The following is a 19,023-nucleotide window of genomic DNA, read 5'->3' on the forward strand; positions in this document are numbered from 1 at the left end:
TGGTGTAGGAAATAGTCCTGGTGGCATCTTCCATTTCTTGGTATTCCTTAGTATATGGGACACTTTGTTTCTCTTTTCTTGAGCCCAGCCTCTTTTCTGGTTTAACTGTGTGCCAAAAAACTTACGGGAGATGATAAAGATAAACCAGCACTGATTTCCATTGCTACTCTCAAATATTGCAATTCACAATTTGTAAGGAGTAGGGCCACTGTTTGTAGATTGCTGAAAAGGTAGCCAACTCTTTTGGTTGGGTTTACCACTGCTTTTGATGAGTCACAGAGAGTTATGCATTATCCACTAATATTAGGTTTTGAAGAAAGTTCTCTTAGGCCAGCATTTAGGTGCAGGTAAAGCTGCTGCTCACAATGCTAGCATTTCATATTGGAGCACCAGTTCGAGTCCTGGCTGCTCTGCTTCTGATCCTGCTCCCTGCTCATGTGCCTGGAAGGCAGCAGAAGATGGCCCAAGTCCTTGTGCCCCGTCACCCACATGGGAGACCTGGATGAAGTTCTGAGCTCCTGGCTTTGGCCTAGCCCAATCCTGGGCATTAGGAGTGAACCAGTGGACAGAAGACCTATCCTTCTCTGTCTCTCCCTCTTTCTGTGTCACTTTCTTTCAAATAAAGAAAATAAATCTTGAAAAAGAAAGGTCTCTTGTGCAATTTCTGCTTATTGGCTGCTCCAGTCAAGGATGGAAATAAATGGCAGCAAATAATGAACTACATAGTCCAAATTGGGCTTTCAATTAGTGTGAATTAATGCTTTGTGAACCAGAAAGAGAGGTTGGCAGAGTGAGTTTTGTCTTAAGATTAATTAATTAATTTATTTGAAAGGCAGAGTTACTGAGAGGGAGAGACAGAGACACAGAGAGAGAGAGACAGAGAGAGAGAGAGAGATCTCCCATGCACTGGTTCATTCCCCACATGACCGAAACAGCCAGTGCTAGGCCAAGCTAAAGCCAAGAGCCAGGAGCTTCATCCAGGTCTCCAACATGGGTGGCAGGAGCCCAAATACTTAGGCCATCTTTCGCTGCTTTTCTGAAGCCATCAGCAGCAGCTCTCTGCTAATGGTCTGGGAAAGCAGTGGATGATGGCCCAAGAAACTGGGCCACTGACACCCAGATAGAAGACCTGGAAGAAGCATCTGGATCCTGGCCTGGCTCAGTGCTGGCCACTGGGCCATCTGGGGAGTGAACCAGTGGATGGAAGATCTCTCTCTCTCTCTCTCTCTCTCTCTCTATCTCTCCCTCTATCTCTGTACTTCTTACTTTCAAAGTAAATAAATAAATCTTTAAAAACAAGAAAGATGTTGGGAAAATTAGATGCCTCCTTGCAGAAAAATAAAATTAGACTCCTATCTCTCATCATATATAAAAATCAACCCAAAATTTACTAAAGACTTAAATATAAGACTTGAAAGTATAAAACTACTAGAAGAAAACATAGGGGAAAAGCTCCATGATACTGGACTATACACAGATTTGTTAGCTGTAACCACAAAAGCTAAGGCAACAAAAGCCAATAAAGACAAGTAGGATTACATTAAACTAAAAGGCTTCTGCATAGCAAAGAAAACAATCAACAGACTGGATAAACAATCAATGGAATGAGAAAAAATATTTGCAAACCATACATATTACAAGGAGTTTGTAACCAAAATACATAAGGAATTCAAATAACTCAGTAGTAATAACATAAATAAACTGGTTTTAAAAATGGGCAAAGGATGTTGTGGAGTTCAGTTAATAAGTAATTAATTTAAACTCTAAATTAGTTTAGATTAAGTACATTTGGAATTAAGACTTAGTAATGTATAGTATATTAAGTGATATGAAATATGGGGCAACATATTAAAGTCAGGCTAAATTTTGGTCTTAGGAGCTTTTAGGACCTGTTGTGAGAACCACTGTTCCTCCATCTCAGGCCTTATTTTAAGCCAGAAAAGACAGGCCTGAGGGTATGGGAGTAAAACTATACCTGGAATTTAGATTCTTCCGCCTTCCTGTGTGACACCTAGCCCCTAAGTTGCTCAAATGCACCAATAAAATGCATAGACTTAGGTAATTACCATATAAGGAATAAGGAACTTGCCTACGTGTGTAGTGACCTATGTGCTTGTTTACTGAGTGCATAAAAATGCTGGGAGGGGGAGGGGTGGGGCTTCTTGCCTCAGCACTGCACTACGTCATATGCAGGTGAGAGTCCCAGCTAGCTGGTAATAAAATCCTCTTGCTGTTGCATTCAGCCTGCCTTTTGTGAGTTGTTTTGGGAAGGGTCTCATACCGGACACAACAATTGAACATAGATTTTTCAAAAGACTTCATGCAAGTGGTTAACACATATATGATAAAGTGTTCAAGATGACTACCCAGGTAAAAGCAAATCAAAATCACAATGTAATAGCACTTCAAACCTGTTGGAATAGCTATTACCAAAAAGTCAAAAGACAACAAATGTTGATGAGGATGTGGAGAAGAGGGAATTTGTACACTGTTCATGACATTGTAAATTGGTATAGCTGTTATGGAAAACAGCATGGAGATTTCTCAAAAAATTAAAAATAGAACCACCATGTGATCCAGCAATCCCACTTCTAGATATGTATATGTATATGTATATGTATATGTATATGTATGTAAAGTATATGAAATCAGTATATCAAAGTGATATCTGCTCTCTTACACTCATTGCTCTCATGCTCATTGTTTGTAACAACCAAAATACGGAATCAATGTAACTGCCCATCAAGAAATTAATAAATAAAGAAAATGTGGTCCATATACACAATGAAATACTAGTCAGCATTAAAAAGGATGAACTGGAGGACAATATGTTGTGTGAATAAGCCAAGCAGAGAAAGACAAAAAGCACATGATCTCACTTCATGTGAAATCTAAAACCACTGAAATCACAGAGGCAGAATTAGATTGGTGGTTATACAATATACCGCGTACTTGAAAACTGCTAAAGGAGTAGATTTTAAATGTTCTCACCACAAAAGAATGATAAGGATGTGAGGTAATACATACGTTAATTAGCTTGATTTTCCCATTCCATGATGTATACGTGTACCTAGGCATCATGTTGCATGATACACATTTTTTGACAATTTTAAAAATAAAGTTAAATAATAAAAGAAAATTGCAGGAGTGGTGATTTCTATTACATCCCCGTTTAACTCACTTGCTTAACAAGTACAGTGAACACTTGGATTTTATGGATTATCAAAATCTCTTTCTAGTTTTCAAGGGTTTTTTTGTTTGAAAGGCAAAAAGAGACACAAATAGAGATCACCCATTCACTGGTTCACATCAGCCTGGGCTTGTCCAGAGCAAATTCAGGAGCTGGGAACTCACTCCGGGTATGCTATGTGAGTGATAGGGACCCAACCACTGGAGCCATCATTGCTGCCACCCAAGGTGCATGTTAGCAGGAAGCTGGAATCAGGAGCAGAGCAGGGACTCAAACCCGAAATTACCAAAATCTTAATCAGTAACTTGAGTTGCCACTACTTTTCCTAAAGTTGTTCCTACTGGAGCAAATTGACATAACTCTGGTCATGTAGTACATACTTCCAGGCTTATGTTTGCTTTTCCATCCTAATAAACCTAAAACACCAGAAGCAATTTGCTTTCACCTAGCAGGGACAGCCCTTTTATTTCTGCCTTTGAACTATGTCAAATCTTTTTTTCTTCTTTTACAAGTGAAGAAAACAAACTTCTCCAAGTTTAAAGTACAAGGATTATTTCAGGTCTTCTGTACTAATAGCTAACTAGAATTGTTAATAAAAATATGGGCCATGTCAAAATTCATGAGTCAGGGGATATGGAAAGAATTTGGGGATATTTGCGACTTTCCTATTTAATGAATGCCCAAGAATAAAAATCAAAATTCATATTATTTTTCCCAAGGACTATTATAAAGACTATTTTAACTGAAATGGTTCACATACAATCAATTTAGTGTATCAATCAAACATTCTTTTGAGTTTAAAAGAGATCCATCAAAATGGTGGTTAGGTAAATGACCATAGTTCCATGGCACTAACAGGTCTGTTTTAACCAATAGCCCTGAATAGATTCAGTAGGAGACACAACTGTCTATGCTTAACAAAATATCCTCATTCCCATCATACAACAGCAATTTTTTAAAGTCACGTTTTTGTTGTTGTTATTATAGGCATAGGCACAGGCCCGTTCCTTTTCTCTTGGTACTAGAACCAGTATGGGATGTGCTGGCTTGACTGAAAGCTTGAGCTCTCTAGACTGCAATAGCAAAAAAAAAAAAAATAATAATAATAATACTACTACCTTCACTATAAATCCCATCCTTAAAGGAGTTATAAAGATGAATGAGACCATATTGTTCTAATTTCCTGTCATATGTAAACCCAAGACAGAGTCAGAATCACATAGCATTAGAACCATGGGCAATGTTTTTTAGATTCCCAGGAGAAAATCACTTTATCAACATAAACTTGGCACGATTTTGAAACAAAACAGCATCCATCTTATCGGCCCATTGACTTGCTATAGTAAGCTCTGATATTTGCCACATCATTCCATGCTCAGAGCCACAGGAAGATGGATGTTACAAGTTAAGGAAGCAGTAGAATATTTGCAGCTTTTTCTGTTGGTGAATATTAATGTTCTTTCCTGGGTCCAGCTTCCTGAAGACCACAGGAGATGGTCATATGTGTGTTATGGAGACAGTGTACTTTCCTTTTTGTGTTTTGGTCCACAGATTAACGACCATGTTGAAAAGCAAGAAAGACAAGGAAAAGCTGCCATCCATCACTAGGAGTAGAGGTGTATAGTAATGAATCAATTTAGAGAATTTACTGTTCAGGAATAAGAAAGAAGATCTGTACTCAGCTCTGAGCCAGAAACAAGCATTGCTTTTATTGATGAGAAGGTAGTGGTGAAATATCACTTCCAAAGAGACGTGTTGGCTTCTGGATCTTCAAAATATCACCTCCATCAAGGAGTCTTATTGAGAATGTCAGCTGCATGCCAGAGACTGCAAGGGCAACCAAAACCCTTGAGAACATTTATTTCCATGGCATCAGGGAAAGGAGGGTGTGAATCTCAGGTGATGCTGGAAGCTGAGTGGTTTGAGAATCCTTTTCAGTGCTGGCAGCAAAATTAATAGTTGGGCCCTAGGTTATCTGGATTAGGTCAGAGAGAAGTCAACTCTCACAAATATCTGAGCATGAAACATGGATCAGACTCTGGACCATGGTAGAAGATGCAGGGAACTCAGAGTTCAGGAGAGAAGACAAACATGCAAGCTACAGTCACTATCACAGAAGAACTCCCAGTCTCTACCTTTCCCTCTGACACAAGAAATGCTCTTTCCTTGCCTGCTGCCCCTCCCTGCCAGGCAGGAGACCACGGCTTTCCTGGATAGTCCCAGGACTTCTGGGTTGCAGCCCTGGAAAATGAAAAGACCTAAGAAGGAGGCCTACTATGGAGAGAGACTGGAAGATGTACTAATAAGTACAGGAAAAGAGAAGGGTGGTGGGAGGGGAGAGACAGAGGAGGAGCACAAGTGGCTCCAGGGCCTGTGCAATGGAGATTTGGAGAGCGAAGATGAAGGGGATTTCAAGGGGATTTCGTCTGGTGGTGATTCCTTTTTATAGTGTTTGGTGATTGTAAAGATTGGACTTTCTTTTCATTATTTTGAGCTGCTTAGACAGGTTCTTTTTATCCTTTCTTCTTATAAAGATTGGACCAGATGGACCCTTGGGAGCAGGCTTTGGTTTCTCCTTGAGTTAAGAATCAATGCTCGGCCGGCACTGTGGCTCAATAGGCTAATCCTCCGCCAGCGGTGCCGGCACCCCACGGTTCTAGTCCTGGTTGGGGCGCCGGATTCTGTCCCGGTTGCTCCTCTTCCAGTCCAGCTCTCTACTGTGGCCCAGGAGTGCAGTGGAGGATGGCCCAAGTCCTTTGGCCTTGCACCCGCATGGGAAACTAGGAGAAGCACCTAGCTCCTGGCTTTGGATCAGCGCGGTGTGCCGGTCGCAGCACGCCAGCAGCAGCGGCCATTTGAGGGGTGAACCAACAGAAAAGGAAGACCTTTCTCTCTGTCTCTGTCTCTCTCTCTCTCTCTCACTGTCCACTCTGCCTGCCAAAAAAAATTAAATAAATAAAAAGAATCAATCCTCTGCACTTTTCTCTGAAGGGAGGAGAGAATTTCCATTTTGCTTATGGCCTTATTGAGCTAGTGGATCCAAAAGGCTTCCGTAGCCAAGCAGCTCATGTCAAGAGCCTTGAGTGATCACTGATGTCTTATATAAGAGTGTTATTTGTAAAATAAACAAGAGTCACTGTGCACTAACTTCCCATGCAGGACCTCTGTCCCCAAGAGTTGTATCATGAAACTTAATAGTAAAACTTGTTCTCAAGAATCACTTCCTTTCAGTGTATTAAATGGAGGATTTATTATGTCTCATAAGTTATAGTGATGTCTAAGAGCTTGCAAAAGATATATCATAGTTGGGTTGTTCTTTAAAGACGATTAAGTTTCTAAAAAGAAAGAAAGGGGAGGAAGGAGGGGAAAAGAGGGAGGGGAAAAAAGGTGAAATTACCTTGGAGAAGCAATAACAAAGAACAGACTTTGTCTAGACTGTAGAGAAACAGTTCTCTTAGTTTTTTTATTCCATTCTTTCTTTTTTCCTTTCTTTTTGTTTCTTTTTCTTTCTTAGACTAAGCAGGAGAGGGAGGAGTGGGAGGGGTGGATGGGAGGGCAGGTGCAGTGGGAAGAATTACTATGTATTTATGAGATCCATACAAAAAAAAAAAGAAAAAAAAAATCAATCCCCTAGATCTGAGCCAGAGGGCACTTCGCACCAAGGCTGCCTGGTGCACAAGGACAGAGGTCGAACAGGCTCGGGTCATAACACTGATTTGTGTAAAAACGGAAAACCTAACAAACATTGAAGAGAAAAAAACCATACTCAATGCTGCAATATATGGGAGAATGCAGAGTCAGCGGCGGCCTTGAGCCAGGCAGAGAAACAACATGAGCAGCTTCTTCAATGTCAATCAAACAATCACCTCAGGAACTGGTTAAAATGCAGATTCTATAACTCACACTCATTAGGATAGCTGCCATCAAAAATTAAATAAAAAAGAAAGAAAGAAAATGGTAAGTGTGGAAAGGATATGGAGACACAGAAAACATAACGTACTGTTGGTAGAAATGCAAAATGGTATAGCAATGATTGACCACATTATGGCAATTCCTCAAAACAGTAAACATGTAATTATCATATGACCCCCTCATTTCCACTCCTGAATATATACCCAAAATAAAAGAAAGCACAGGCTCACATATTTGTATATCCATGTTCATCGTAGCACTATTCCCCATAGCCATGAGATGAAAGCAACCCAAATGTCTGTCCACTGATGAATGGATAAGCAAACCATTGTATATACATATAAAAGAATATAATTCAGTCCTAAAAAGTAAGAAAATTCTGACACCTGTGACAACACAAATGAACCTTGAGAACATTATGCTAAGTAAAATCAGCCATCCACAAAAGACAAATATTCTGTGATACCTCTTACATGAGGTACTTAGAGTAGTCAAAATCATAGAAACAGAATGATGTTTGCCAAGGTGTGCAGAAGAGAAACAGAAGTTGTTCAATGGCATGGGGCTTCAGTTTTGCAATACGACAAGAGTGCTGGGGCAGGAGTTTGGGGCAACAACTGAGACTCTGCTTACAACATCCGCGTCTCGGATCAGAGTGCCTGGGTTCAGGTCCAGTTCTACTTCCAATTCCAGCTTCCTGCTAATGTGCACTCTGGGAGGCAGCAGATGATGATGGTTCAAGTACTTGGGTCCCTGCCACCCATGCAGAAGATCTGGATTGAGTACTGGGCTCCTGGCTTCTGCTTGACCCAGCTTCAATTGTTGCATTTGGGAGTGAACAAGCGCATAAAAGATCCTGACCCAGTGGATAAAAGATCTCTCTCTCTCTCTGTTTCTGCCTTTCAAATCAAAAATCAAAAAACTAAATTTGGGGCCAGCGCTATGGTTCATTTGGCTAATCCTCCACCTGCGGCGCTGGCATCCCATATGGGCACGAGGTTCTAGTCCTGGTTGCATAGGTATGCATATAGGTATGCATAGAAAAAGTCTGAAATGATGTTTATGAAAATGTTCTTAGGCCAAGAGAATTGAAAACATACATTCACGGGGCCGTCGCCATGGCTCACTTGCTCAATCCTCCGCCTGTGGCACCGGCATCCCATATGGGCACCAGGTTCTAGTCCCGGTTGCTCCTCTTCCAGTCCAGCTCTCTGCTGTGGCCAGGGAAGGCAGTGGAGGATGGCCCAAGTGCTTGGGCGCCTGCACCTGTGTGGGAGACCAGGAGGAAGCATCTGGCTCCTAGCTTTGGATCAGCGCAACACCGGCCGTAGCGGCCATTTGGGGAGTGAACCAACGGAGGGAAGACTTTTCTCTCCTTTTCTCTCTGTCTCTCTCTCTCACTAACTCCATCTGTAAAAAAAAAAAAAATGTAAATTAAAAAATATTTAACATTTAAATGTGCTCACTTGCTCACTTTGGAATGTGAAGATTACTAATTAGAAAATACATATAGTATAGCAGAGTCGCCTTTCCTCATACAAATCTTATTTCTTTTCACTTAAAAGTTCTAAGAGCATTCTCTTATCCTTTCACGGAAAACAATAAAACTCTGTGTGTGTGTCTCTACTTCTTTCCTCCCCTCCTTCTCTTTCTCTCTCTCTTCCTCTGCCTTGCAAATAACAAGTGAAAATAAGTAAAAATTTGAAACAGTTGTGGTGACTGGACACATAATAATGTGAATCTACTTAACACTACTAAATTATATACACTTAAAAATGGCTAAGATGGGCTGGCATCACAGCTCAGTAGACTAATCCTCCACCTGCGGTGTCGGCACACCGAGTTCTAGTCCTGGTTGGAGCGCTGGATTCTGTCCCAGTTGCTCCCTCCTCTTCCAGTCCAGCTTTCTGCTGTGGCCCGGGAGTGCAGTAGAGGATGGCCCAAGTCCTTGGGCCCTGCACCCGCATGGGAGACCAGGAGGAAGCACCTGGCTCCTGGCTTCGGATCAGCGCGGTGGGAAGGCCACAGCGCGCTGGCTGCAGCGGCCATTGAGGGGTGAACCAACGGAAAAGGAAGACCTTTCTGTCTGTCTCTCCCTCTCACTGTCCACTCTGCCTGTCAAAAAAAAAAAAATGGCTAAGATGGTAAATACAATTTGTATTTCACCACAATTTAAACATTTTTATATGCAGCTTCTGCTTCTGTAGATCTAGGATGAGGATAGAGATTCTGTATTTCTAATCATTCATGTCTTATCTGTATATTAGAGTCACCTGGGGGATGTGTTGGCACTCCCAAGCCCACACTGTACCCCAGACCCACTCAATCACCTCTCGAGGTGGGGCCCTGGTACAGGTGGTTTTTGGAGCTCCCCAGTTGATTCCAAAGTGCAGAGCTTGGGACCCACTACTCTCCACTGAGTTGGTTTTCACAGATAACTCCATGTCACTCTGTTCTAATAAAGGGCTTTGTGGACAGCCCAGACAGAGCAGATTCTCCATCCAGGTTCACTTTAGAATCACCCAAGGAGCACTGTAAAATACCTGCACTTTTCTAATTGGTCTGAAGAAAGTACCAGGAGTGAGTAGGGCATGATTGCATGTAAGGCTTCTCAAGTGACTGATTGTCACTGGCTGAGAGAGTTAAGTATTAACTGAGGCCTTCTGCTCAGCATGTCTCTGCTACTCTCTAACCCAACACACAGACTCTCCTGGCCCTGTCCTCCATGTTAGTCCCTGCATTCCTCCCCTTGGAGTTGGTTTGATTACACAAATATTGCAGGGTGGCTGATGATGATGGAAGCACAGTACCACCTAATCAAGCATATCCAGCAGGTATTAAATGCTGTTAGAAATCATGGACTTGACCCTGTGAGCCAATTAGCTTCACAGACAGAAAACTCAGAACTGTGGCCACAAGCCAGAGTTCTTTTCAGCCTCACTTGTCATTCATCAAAAGAAGCCAGGAAAAGTGTGGTTAGTTCATACAACCCGTCTTACTACATGAGGGTGGCGTGGGCAGGACATTTTTACACTATGTGCTCCAATGGTATGTCATTCACCTAAAAATACTTTTTTTATTGAGAGCTTGCTACATGCCAGGCACAGTTTATGGTACTTGAATAAAATCAGCACAAAATCGGGGGTCTTCAAAAAGTTCATGGAAAATACATATCACACAAAAAAAGGCATAAATTTCAAAAGTCTTTTTGTACCTAAATAAACTTACATATTTTCAAGGATGTTTATATTGTACCTATTTGAAAGAGCAACACACACACACACACATACACACACACACACTGAGAGAGAGAGAGAGAGAGAGAGAGAGAGATCTTCCATCTTCTTATTCACTTCCTAAATGCCCACAATAGTCAGGGTTGGGCCAGACCAAAACCAATTCCTGGAACTCCATCCAGGTCTCCCATGTAGATAGCAGGGACGCAAGTACTTGGTCATTATCACTGCCTACCAGGATACATTAGTGGTAAGCTGGATCTGAAGCATAATGGCTGGGAGGCAAGTCATGCACTCCAATATGCGAGATAGGCATCCCAAGCAATGGCCTAGTCTGCTATGCCTGCCTCAATACCCGCCCCTTTTAATGACAAATTTATCTTTAATAAACCTTTTAAAAACATGTATGTATTTATTTATTTATTTGAGAAGCACAGTTACAGAGAGAGGGAGAGACAGAAAGAGAAGTCTTCCACCCGCTGGTTTACTTCCCAAATGGCTGCAGGAGCCAGGAGCCAGGAACCAGGAGCCAGTAGCTTCTTCTGGGTCTCCCACATAGGTGCAGGGGACAAAGAACTTAATCCATCTTCCACTGATTTCCCAGGCTATTAGTAGGGAGCTGGATAGGAAGCAGAGCAGTGAGGACTCAAACTGACTCCCACATGGGATGCTGGTGCTATAGGTGGAGGCTTAATCAACTACACCACAGAGCCAGCTCCTCATAAACTTTTTGAAGTACCCTTCTATCCCTGCAGCTGCTGGAAGTTGCCCTCCCAATAAGTATCAAAAGCGAAATAATTCACATAAAAATGTTTTAGATGGTAAATTTTATGTTATGCATTTTTAAACCAAAATTAAAATTCTAATTTTTTGAAAGTACAAAGACTTGTACCTTAGATGTGAAGGAAGAATAAAGAATTCATGGGCTGGGCATTTGGTACAGTGGTTAAGACTCCTGCGTCACATATTGGTGTGCCTGGGTTTGAGTCCAGGCTCTGCTTCCAATTCTGGCTTCCTGCTAATGTGCACCCTGGGAGACTCAAGTATGTGGGTTCCTGCCACCATGTAGAAGACCCATATGGAGTTCTGGGTTCCTAGATTCAGCCCCTGCTGTTACAGTATCTGGGGAGTGAATCAGCACATGGAAGATTCTGTTTGTTTCTCTCTGTGTGTCTCTATTCCTCTCAAATAAAGTGAAAATTTAAAAAATAAAGAAATCATTCCCATGATTTGGGTATCCTTTAGGCAGGTCAAAAAAATTTTAAATCATATTTACAAAATCACTTTAGTAAGCATGGGAAAAGTACGGGAGCCATGTTATGAAGTCTGGGTTTAACAATAAGCCCACAATACAAAGCTTCAGCAGTCAGGCATATACTAAGCCACCTCTGATGTTAGACTTGGAGGTTTATGCAACCTCTGGGGCACCGTCAGGTGGGGATAAGGAGAAAACATACTTTATAAACATTGATTGCTTCTTGTTACACCTTCTAATGTAATCTGTGTTGCAGATGAGAATTAGCATAATATTATGGGTAATGGCAGGCAAAAAATGGCCTGAGCTGCAGTACTTGTTTGTGGATTTGGCTTTGTGCTTCAGGAAGTTGCTTTAGGAAGGGCATAACGAGACCTTGCATTTTCTTGCCAGAGCTATACAGGAGAACAACTTCTCTGCCCTTTCTTGTTCAAATAATAAATCATGAATAATAGGCTACATCACTGCAGCACGTATGAATGCTTCTGGCCAAAGAACATTTCACAAAATTCTGTTAAGACACAGGGCCTATTACTTTTCTTCACTCCATTTGACCTTTCAGTTTAAAACTGTGCTAACAGCAATGTTTGAGCCAATTAGATTTATGGTGTGCTATTTGTAAAGAATCTAAGCTGTGGCCTTTCTAGAAACATGGGCCTGTATCTACCTACACATAGGACAATTCTTCCAATCACTAGTTTTTTGCTGATTGCAGGTTGGTCTTTCTCAGCTGCCATAGTTCGCTCTATATTTCTGGCAAACAAAGGCCATGCCTGTTCAGGAGGGTATCTATCATGCCTCTTGGGCTGTTGGATTGTTTATCTCCCCTTTTATATTAAAAAATTTATTTATTGAAAGGCAGAGTTACAGAGAGAGAGAGAGAGAGAGAGAGAATCTTCTACTTCATTGGTTCACTCCCCAGGTGGCCACAACAGCCAGGGCTGAGCAAGGTTGAAGCAAGAAGCCAGAAACTTCAGCTGGGTCTCCCACATGGGTGGTAGGGGCCCAAGCACTTGGGCCCTCTGTTGTTGTTGTCTTCCTGGCCATTGGCATGGAGCTGGATCAGAAGTGGAATAGCTAGGACTTGAACTGGCACTCATATAGGATATCAGCATTGCAGGTGGTTGCTTAACCTGCTTCACCACAACAATGGCCCCTACTCCCCGCCTCCTTTAACACTGTTCACTGAGAAGACTCCGGCAGAGACACTAGCCACTGACCTTCAGTCTTGAATACAGAAGTGTCCACAGCACTTTCTGGGTCCCGGGAAGAATTCCTGTCAAGTAGGTAGGCTAGGTGCTTCAGGTTGTATCTGCAGCCACTAGCTTGGTAGGCTAATCCTCCACCTGTGGCGCCGGCACACGGGGTTCTAGAGTCCCGGTCAGGGTGCCGGATTCTGTCCAAGTTGCTCCTCTTCCAGTCCAGCTCTCTGCTGTGGCCCGGGAGTGCAGTGGAGGATGGCCCAAGTGCTTGGGCCCTGTACCCACACAGGAGACCAGGAGGAGCCACCTGGCTTCTGGCTTTGGATCGGCGCAGTGCGCTGGCCGTAGCAGTCATTTGGGGGGTGAACCAACAGAAAAGGAAGACCTTTCTCTCTCTCTCTCTCTCTCTCTCTCTCTCTCTCTCTCTCTCTCACTGTCTAACTCTGCCTGTCAAAAAAATAAATAAATAATTTAAAAAATTTCAGACCCTAACCACAGAAAGTCATCCCAAACTCTGATATCAGCTTGACTCCTCTGCACTGGATCTCTGTCTCACTCCTCTGGATCCACCCTGCACCCAGTCCTCTATCTTTTTTTTTTTTTCCTACCCACAACCTAAAACTGAAAAACAATTTTCCTGGCTGGGATATTTCCTCTTGTGTTGACTCAAAAGTGAAATGGAATCCTTGGACAAAAGATGTTATTATATTTGGGATTTTTCTTATGGAAGGACTAAGAGTTGAAGCTTGGTTTTGACTTTTCCCTACCCACAAAAGCAAGAATATGGAGACTAATACGCTACTGATTCACTCTCACTTTTTGGAAAACCATTTTTCCTATGAAGTATATTGGTGTTGACCATGAATACCCCTTGTAAATGCCATTTTCATTTTCCCCTGATTACAGATATTTCCATAATTTCTGATACACTTTTCCATGTTAATTATAGACAAAGGTGATGATTTATTTAAAGTGCTTAACTCAAGTATGGTTCAAATTTTTAACCTGCAAGTACTCGAGATTAGGATGTATGAAATACAATCCAATGAACTTTCAAGGGAGCTTTATTTTGTGCAGCTGATATTTTTATATTTCTGCTAACTAGAATACTTTGATTTTTTTCTCCTTGAATATAAAAATGATGCTTGCTTATTATGAAAAATTCAGGCAGCACTGAAATATATACATGAAGAAGTGAAAATTACGTACAGTCCCACCATCCAACAATTTTTGAGAATTTTTTTACTGACACACAATTTGTTATCTATAAAATTCACTTTTAAAAAACTTACAATTCAGAGGATTTTCATATATTCACAGCTGTGCAACTATCACCGTTATCCAGTACCTACAGCAGTTATTGCTTACCCCTACCACCATGCTCTGTACCCCCAGTCCTTAGCAACTACTTATCCACTTTCTGCCTCTGTAGATTTGCCTGTTCTGGACATCTCATAGAAATGGAATCATACAGTACATGATCTTTTGTGATGGAATTCTTTCATTAACACAATATTTTCCAAGTCCATCCATGATATAGCACATGAAGGGACTTCATTCCTTTTTATACCTGAAAAACATTCTGTTGTATGGATACACCACATTTTATTTATGCATTCCTTGTTTAACAAACATTTAGGTTTACTTCTACTTTAGAACTGTTATTAGTAATGCTGCTATGAACATTCATGTATGAGATTTTGTGTGAATATATATTTCCTTTTTTTTTATTTGACAAGTAGAGTTAGACAGTGAGAGAGACAGAGAGAAAGGTCTTCCTTCCGTTGGTTCACTCCCCAAATGGCCACCACAGTCGGCACTGCGCTGATGCAAAGCCAGGAGCCAGGTGCTTCTTCCTAGTCTCCCATGCGGGTACAGGAGCCCAAGCTCTTGGGCCATCCTCCACTGCCCTCCTGGGCCACAGCAGAGAGCTGGATTGGAAGAGGAGCATCCAGGACTAGAATCTGGTACCCATATGGGATGCTGGCACCACAGGCGGAGGATTAGCCAAGTGAGCCACGGCACCTGCCTCAAAAATGAATTTTTTAAAGAAAGATTTATTTATTTGAAAGGCAGAGCTACAGGAGAGAGAGAGAGAGAGAGAGAGAGAGAGAGAGAGAGAGAAAGGGAGAGAGAGAGAGAGAGTCTGTCTTCCATCCACTGGTTCACTCCCCAAATGACTGCAATGGCTGGGGCTGGGCCAGGCTGAAGCCAGAAGCCAGGAGCTTCTTCTGGGTTTCCAACATGGGTGGCAGTGTCTCAAACACTTGGGCCATGTTCCATTGCTTTTCCCAGATACATTAGCAGGGAGCTGGAATGGAAGTAGAGCAACTAGGACTTGAATCCATGCCCATTTGAGATCCTGGCATCACAGGCAGAGGCTTTACTTGCTATGCTACAACGCTGGCTCCCAAAATGAATTTTTTCAATAGTTTAATCATGAATAGTTGATATTTTTGTTGAATATTTTCTTCTTTTTAAAAGTAAACTGTTTAGTTTGAAGTAGTTGAAGATTTACAGAAAAGCTGTAAGTAATATAGATAGTTCCTGTGTGCTTTTTACCTAATTCCCCCTATATTAGCACTTTACATAATCATGGCATGCAAGGACAAAATGGTTCATGGAAAATTTAATTCAAAGATACATCTATTTGGTACAACATAGTTGAAAAATATGCACCTGAGGGTTCTTCAAAAAGTTTAATGAAAAATGCATATTAGGAAAAAAAACTATATGTGTATTTCAAATTTTTTCCTGATATTTGTCAAAACTAAGAGAGTAATGTTGGCATGTTGCTGTTGCCCACATTGTAGGCTTTCATCAGATATTAGAAGTTGTTCCCCTATTGTCCCATTTTGGTTCCAAGATCCAGTTTGGAAGACCAGAGAGCATCTGTCCAGTCATCATGGTTCCTTTGACTCCTCTGATTTGTGACAGTTTTGAAGAATATCAGTCAGATCTTTTGTAGCAAATCCCTCAATTTGGATTTTTCTGATGTTTTCTCATGATTGGGCTAGGATTATGGGTTTCAGGAAGAATTCCACAGAGAGAAAGTTTCCTTCTCTGAGCGTTATCAGGAAGTACACAGAATACATCAACAGACTTTAAGTCTCTTCAATCTCTTTAATCCACCCCTCTCTCTTTTTCCATTGCAAATTACTTGTTGGATCTCTAGAGGGTTTTTTGCTTTGTTTTTAAGAAATAGAGGCCATGGTCTAGGCTGAGCAACAGTGATCTCTGCTTCAAGCATAGGCTTCTTTCCAAACAATTGTCACCTCAGCTTTTCCTGTTCATTTTTAAGGAAAGTTTTATTTATTTATTTATTTATTTTTGACAGGCAGAGTGGACAGAGAGAGAGAGAGAGAAAGGTCTTCCTTTGCCGTTGGTTCACCCTCCAATGGCCGCCGTGGCTGGCACGCTGCGGCCACGCACTGCACTGATCCGATGGCAGGAGCCAGGTACTTCTCCTGGTCTCCCATGGGGTGCAGGGCCCAAGCACTTGGGCCATCCTCCACTGCACTCCCAGGCCACAGCAGAGAGCTGGCCTCGAAGAGGGGCAACCGGGACAGAATCCGGCGCCCCGACCGGGACTAGAACCTGGTGTGCCGGCGCCACAAGGTGGAGGATTAGCCTATTGAGCCACAGTGCCAGCCAATTTATTTATTTTTTTTATTTGAAAGTCATGCACACACACATACACATACACACACAGACACACGACAGAGAGAGAGAGGTAGAGAGAGAAAGAGATCTTGAGATCTTCCATCAGCTGATTCACTCCCTGGCTGCAATGGCAGGGGGCATGGGCCAGGCCAGGTGCCCAAACACTTGGGCCATCTTCTGCTGCCTTCCCAGGTGCATTAGGAGACTGTCAGATCAGAAGTGGAACAGCCTGGCCTTGAACTGCTGCTTTGATAGGGGATGCCAGCATCACAAGCGGTGACTTAACCACGGTAACACAGTATTGTGCTTCCTATAACATCACAGGACAGGGTTATATAAAAGGCCAGGTTACCCTGTAGGCTTCACAGTAACCTTTGATTTTAGGTTGATGTTGGAGAGAACATCTGAGAAAGATATCCTTGGGGCCAGTGCTATGGTCTAGCAGATTTAAGCCTCCACCTGCAATGCTGGCATCCCATATGGGTGCTGGTTTGAAACCCGGCTGCTCCACTTCTGATCCAGGTCCCTGCTAATGTACCTAGGAAAGCAGTGGAAGATGGCCCAAGTGCATGGGCTGCTGCACCCACGTGGGAGACCTGGAGGAAGTTCTGGGCTCCTGGCTTCAGCCTGTCTCAGTCCCGGCCATTGCAACCATCTGGGGAATGAATCAGCAGATGGAGGATCTCTCTCTCTCTCTCTCTCTCTCTCTCTCTCTCTCTCTCTTTCTGTGTGTGTGTCTCTCCTCCTTTCTCTGTAACTCCACCTTTCAAGTAAATTCAAAAAATCGTTTAAAAAGAAGATATTCTTAGCATAAAATACATTTTAAAAATACTCCCTGAAATCTAGTTCTTATGCCATTGAAAATTTTACACACACACACACACACACACAGAAGAGATACACGGACATATTAGAAAGAGAAGAAATACATCAAGTCTTCAGAGAATCCTTCTAAATAGACAAGGTGATGATTAAATCTTCTGACACTAGTTTGACTGACTGGTGTTCTTGAGATTTCACACAGCAATTTGCTAGCACACATGGACAAAGAATTAACAATCGTTAACGATCATCTCCTCTTGAACATAGTACTTTGCATTTTTACCACAGATCTTTGCCTGCATTACTCAATGTCATTGTTGAAACACTCCCAGGTAAGTTGGAAAGTATTGCCTTTCTCCAGGTATGCAAACTGAGAAGGCTGAAAGAAGTCCTCTGACTTGGTCATTTGCGCAGTTATGGCTGGAACACAAGTGTCCTTCCTTCCCATGCTGCAGTCAGATAAGATTCAGGCTGGTCCGGTGCCGCGGCTCACTAGGCTAATCCTCCGCCTTGTGGCGCCGGCACACCAGGTTCTAGTCCCGGTCGGGGCGCCGGATTCTGTCCTGGTTGCCCCTCCTCCAGGCCAGCTCTCTGCTGTGGCCTGGGAGTGCAGTGGAGGATGGCCCAAGTGCTTGGGCCCTGCACCCACATGGGAGACCAGGCTAAGTACCTGGCTCCTGCCATCGGATCGGCGTGGTGCACCAGCCGCGGCGGCCATTGGAGGGTGAACCAACGGCAAAGGAAGACCTTTCTCTCTGTCTCTCTCTCTCACTGTCCACTCTGCCTGTCAAAAAAAAAAAAAAAAAAAAAAAGATTCAGACTGATGTGCTGATGTTATCCAGGATCCAGGATCAAGCTTTGAGGACTTTTTGCCTTGATACCAAACATCTCAAGATGAATGATTAAAATTAGAATCTCGTGTTACAGCCCCAAGATTTTCACTGTGAACAGTCCAAATGTTGATTTGGAAGAACTGCACTCTAAATCCAGTTTGGTGTTGCTCTGTTGGTAGATACCTGTCACAGAAAGCTTAGGTAGGCCAAGGAACACACCTTCTTCTGCCCTAACTGCTTGGGTTCAGGTAGTGGCTCTGATCCTGTCAGCACAGGGTTGTGGTCAGGAGGACCAACACTGACAATGTCTCACTGCAGTTGGTTCCTTGAGGTGCTCCTTGGCTCCCAGCCTGCCCAAGTCAAGGTCACATCCAAGCCCATATAGCTCAGCATCCTGAGAACAGAATAGTACTTCTGGATCCAACCCTTGGTAGCTCCCACTGGGCTCCCATTACAAATATGGAAGGAGGAATTGCAAAGAGTAGAAGGCAAGGGAATGTAGAGAGAGGTGAGTGATCCAGCAAAGCTCTCTCGGGAGAAAGAACCAGCACTTAAACACATCTCAGCATCTCAGATACAATTTCTGCCTCTGGTAATGAAGATGCAGGCACCAGAGCGCTACTGTAAAGGGGTCCTCTTGTTAATAGAGCTGTAATTGTAACACAGGTGAAAAGCACAGGTTTATGAGGGTGACTTTGAGTATACCTCTAGTTTTGCAGTAGGATTCTGTTGCTCTTTCCTCTTGCTTGGCATGTGGGCAGTAGCGTTTAATGATGCTTCACACAGAGTGTGCCTCAACCATGGTAAGGCATTTCAAGAAAACTCTAGTTGGGCTTCTGGATTCTTGGGCCATTAATATTTTTAATGGTGACAATAAACGCTGCAAGAACTTGAGTCTCAGCAAGGGATT

The 19,023-nt window shown here is 42.6% G+C and overlaps 1 long non-coding RNA gene across 3 annotated transcripts in view; it reads right to left on the reverse strand.

The window, feature by feature from the left end:
- The window catches only part of LOC103347699 (uncharacterized), a 235,251-nt gene that overhangs the window by 78,553 nt on the left and 137,675 nt on the right, over positions 1-19,023 (reverse strand). Inside the window, exon 9 of one of the 3 annotated variants that reach the window (XR_011386697.1) lies at positions 3,847-8,512. The exons of the other annotated variants lie outside the window; for them this stretch is intronic. This is a non-coding gene — a long non-coding RNA (uncharacterized lncRNA). Of the gene's footprint in view, positions 1-3,846; positions 8,513-19,023 lie in introns of those variants that run through there. 3 annotated transcript variants of the gene reach the window in all.

This window comes from Oryctolagus cuniculus, chromosome 2, assembly GCF_964237555.1.
Source record: "Oryctolagus cuniculus chromosome 2, mOryCun1.1, whole genome shotgun sequence".
In the NCBI taxonomy this organism is placed as follows: Eukaryota; Metazoa; Chordata; class Mammalia; order Lagomorpha; family Leporidae; genus Oryctolagus; species Oryctolagus cuniculus.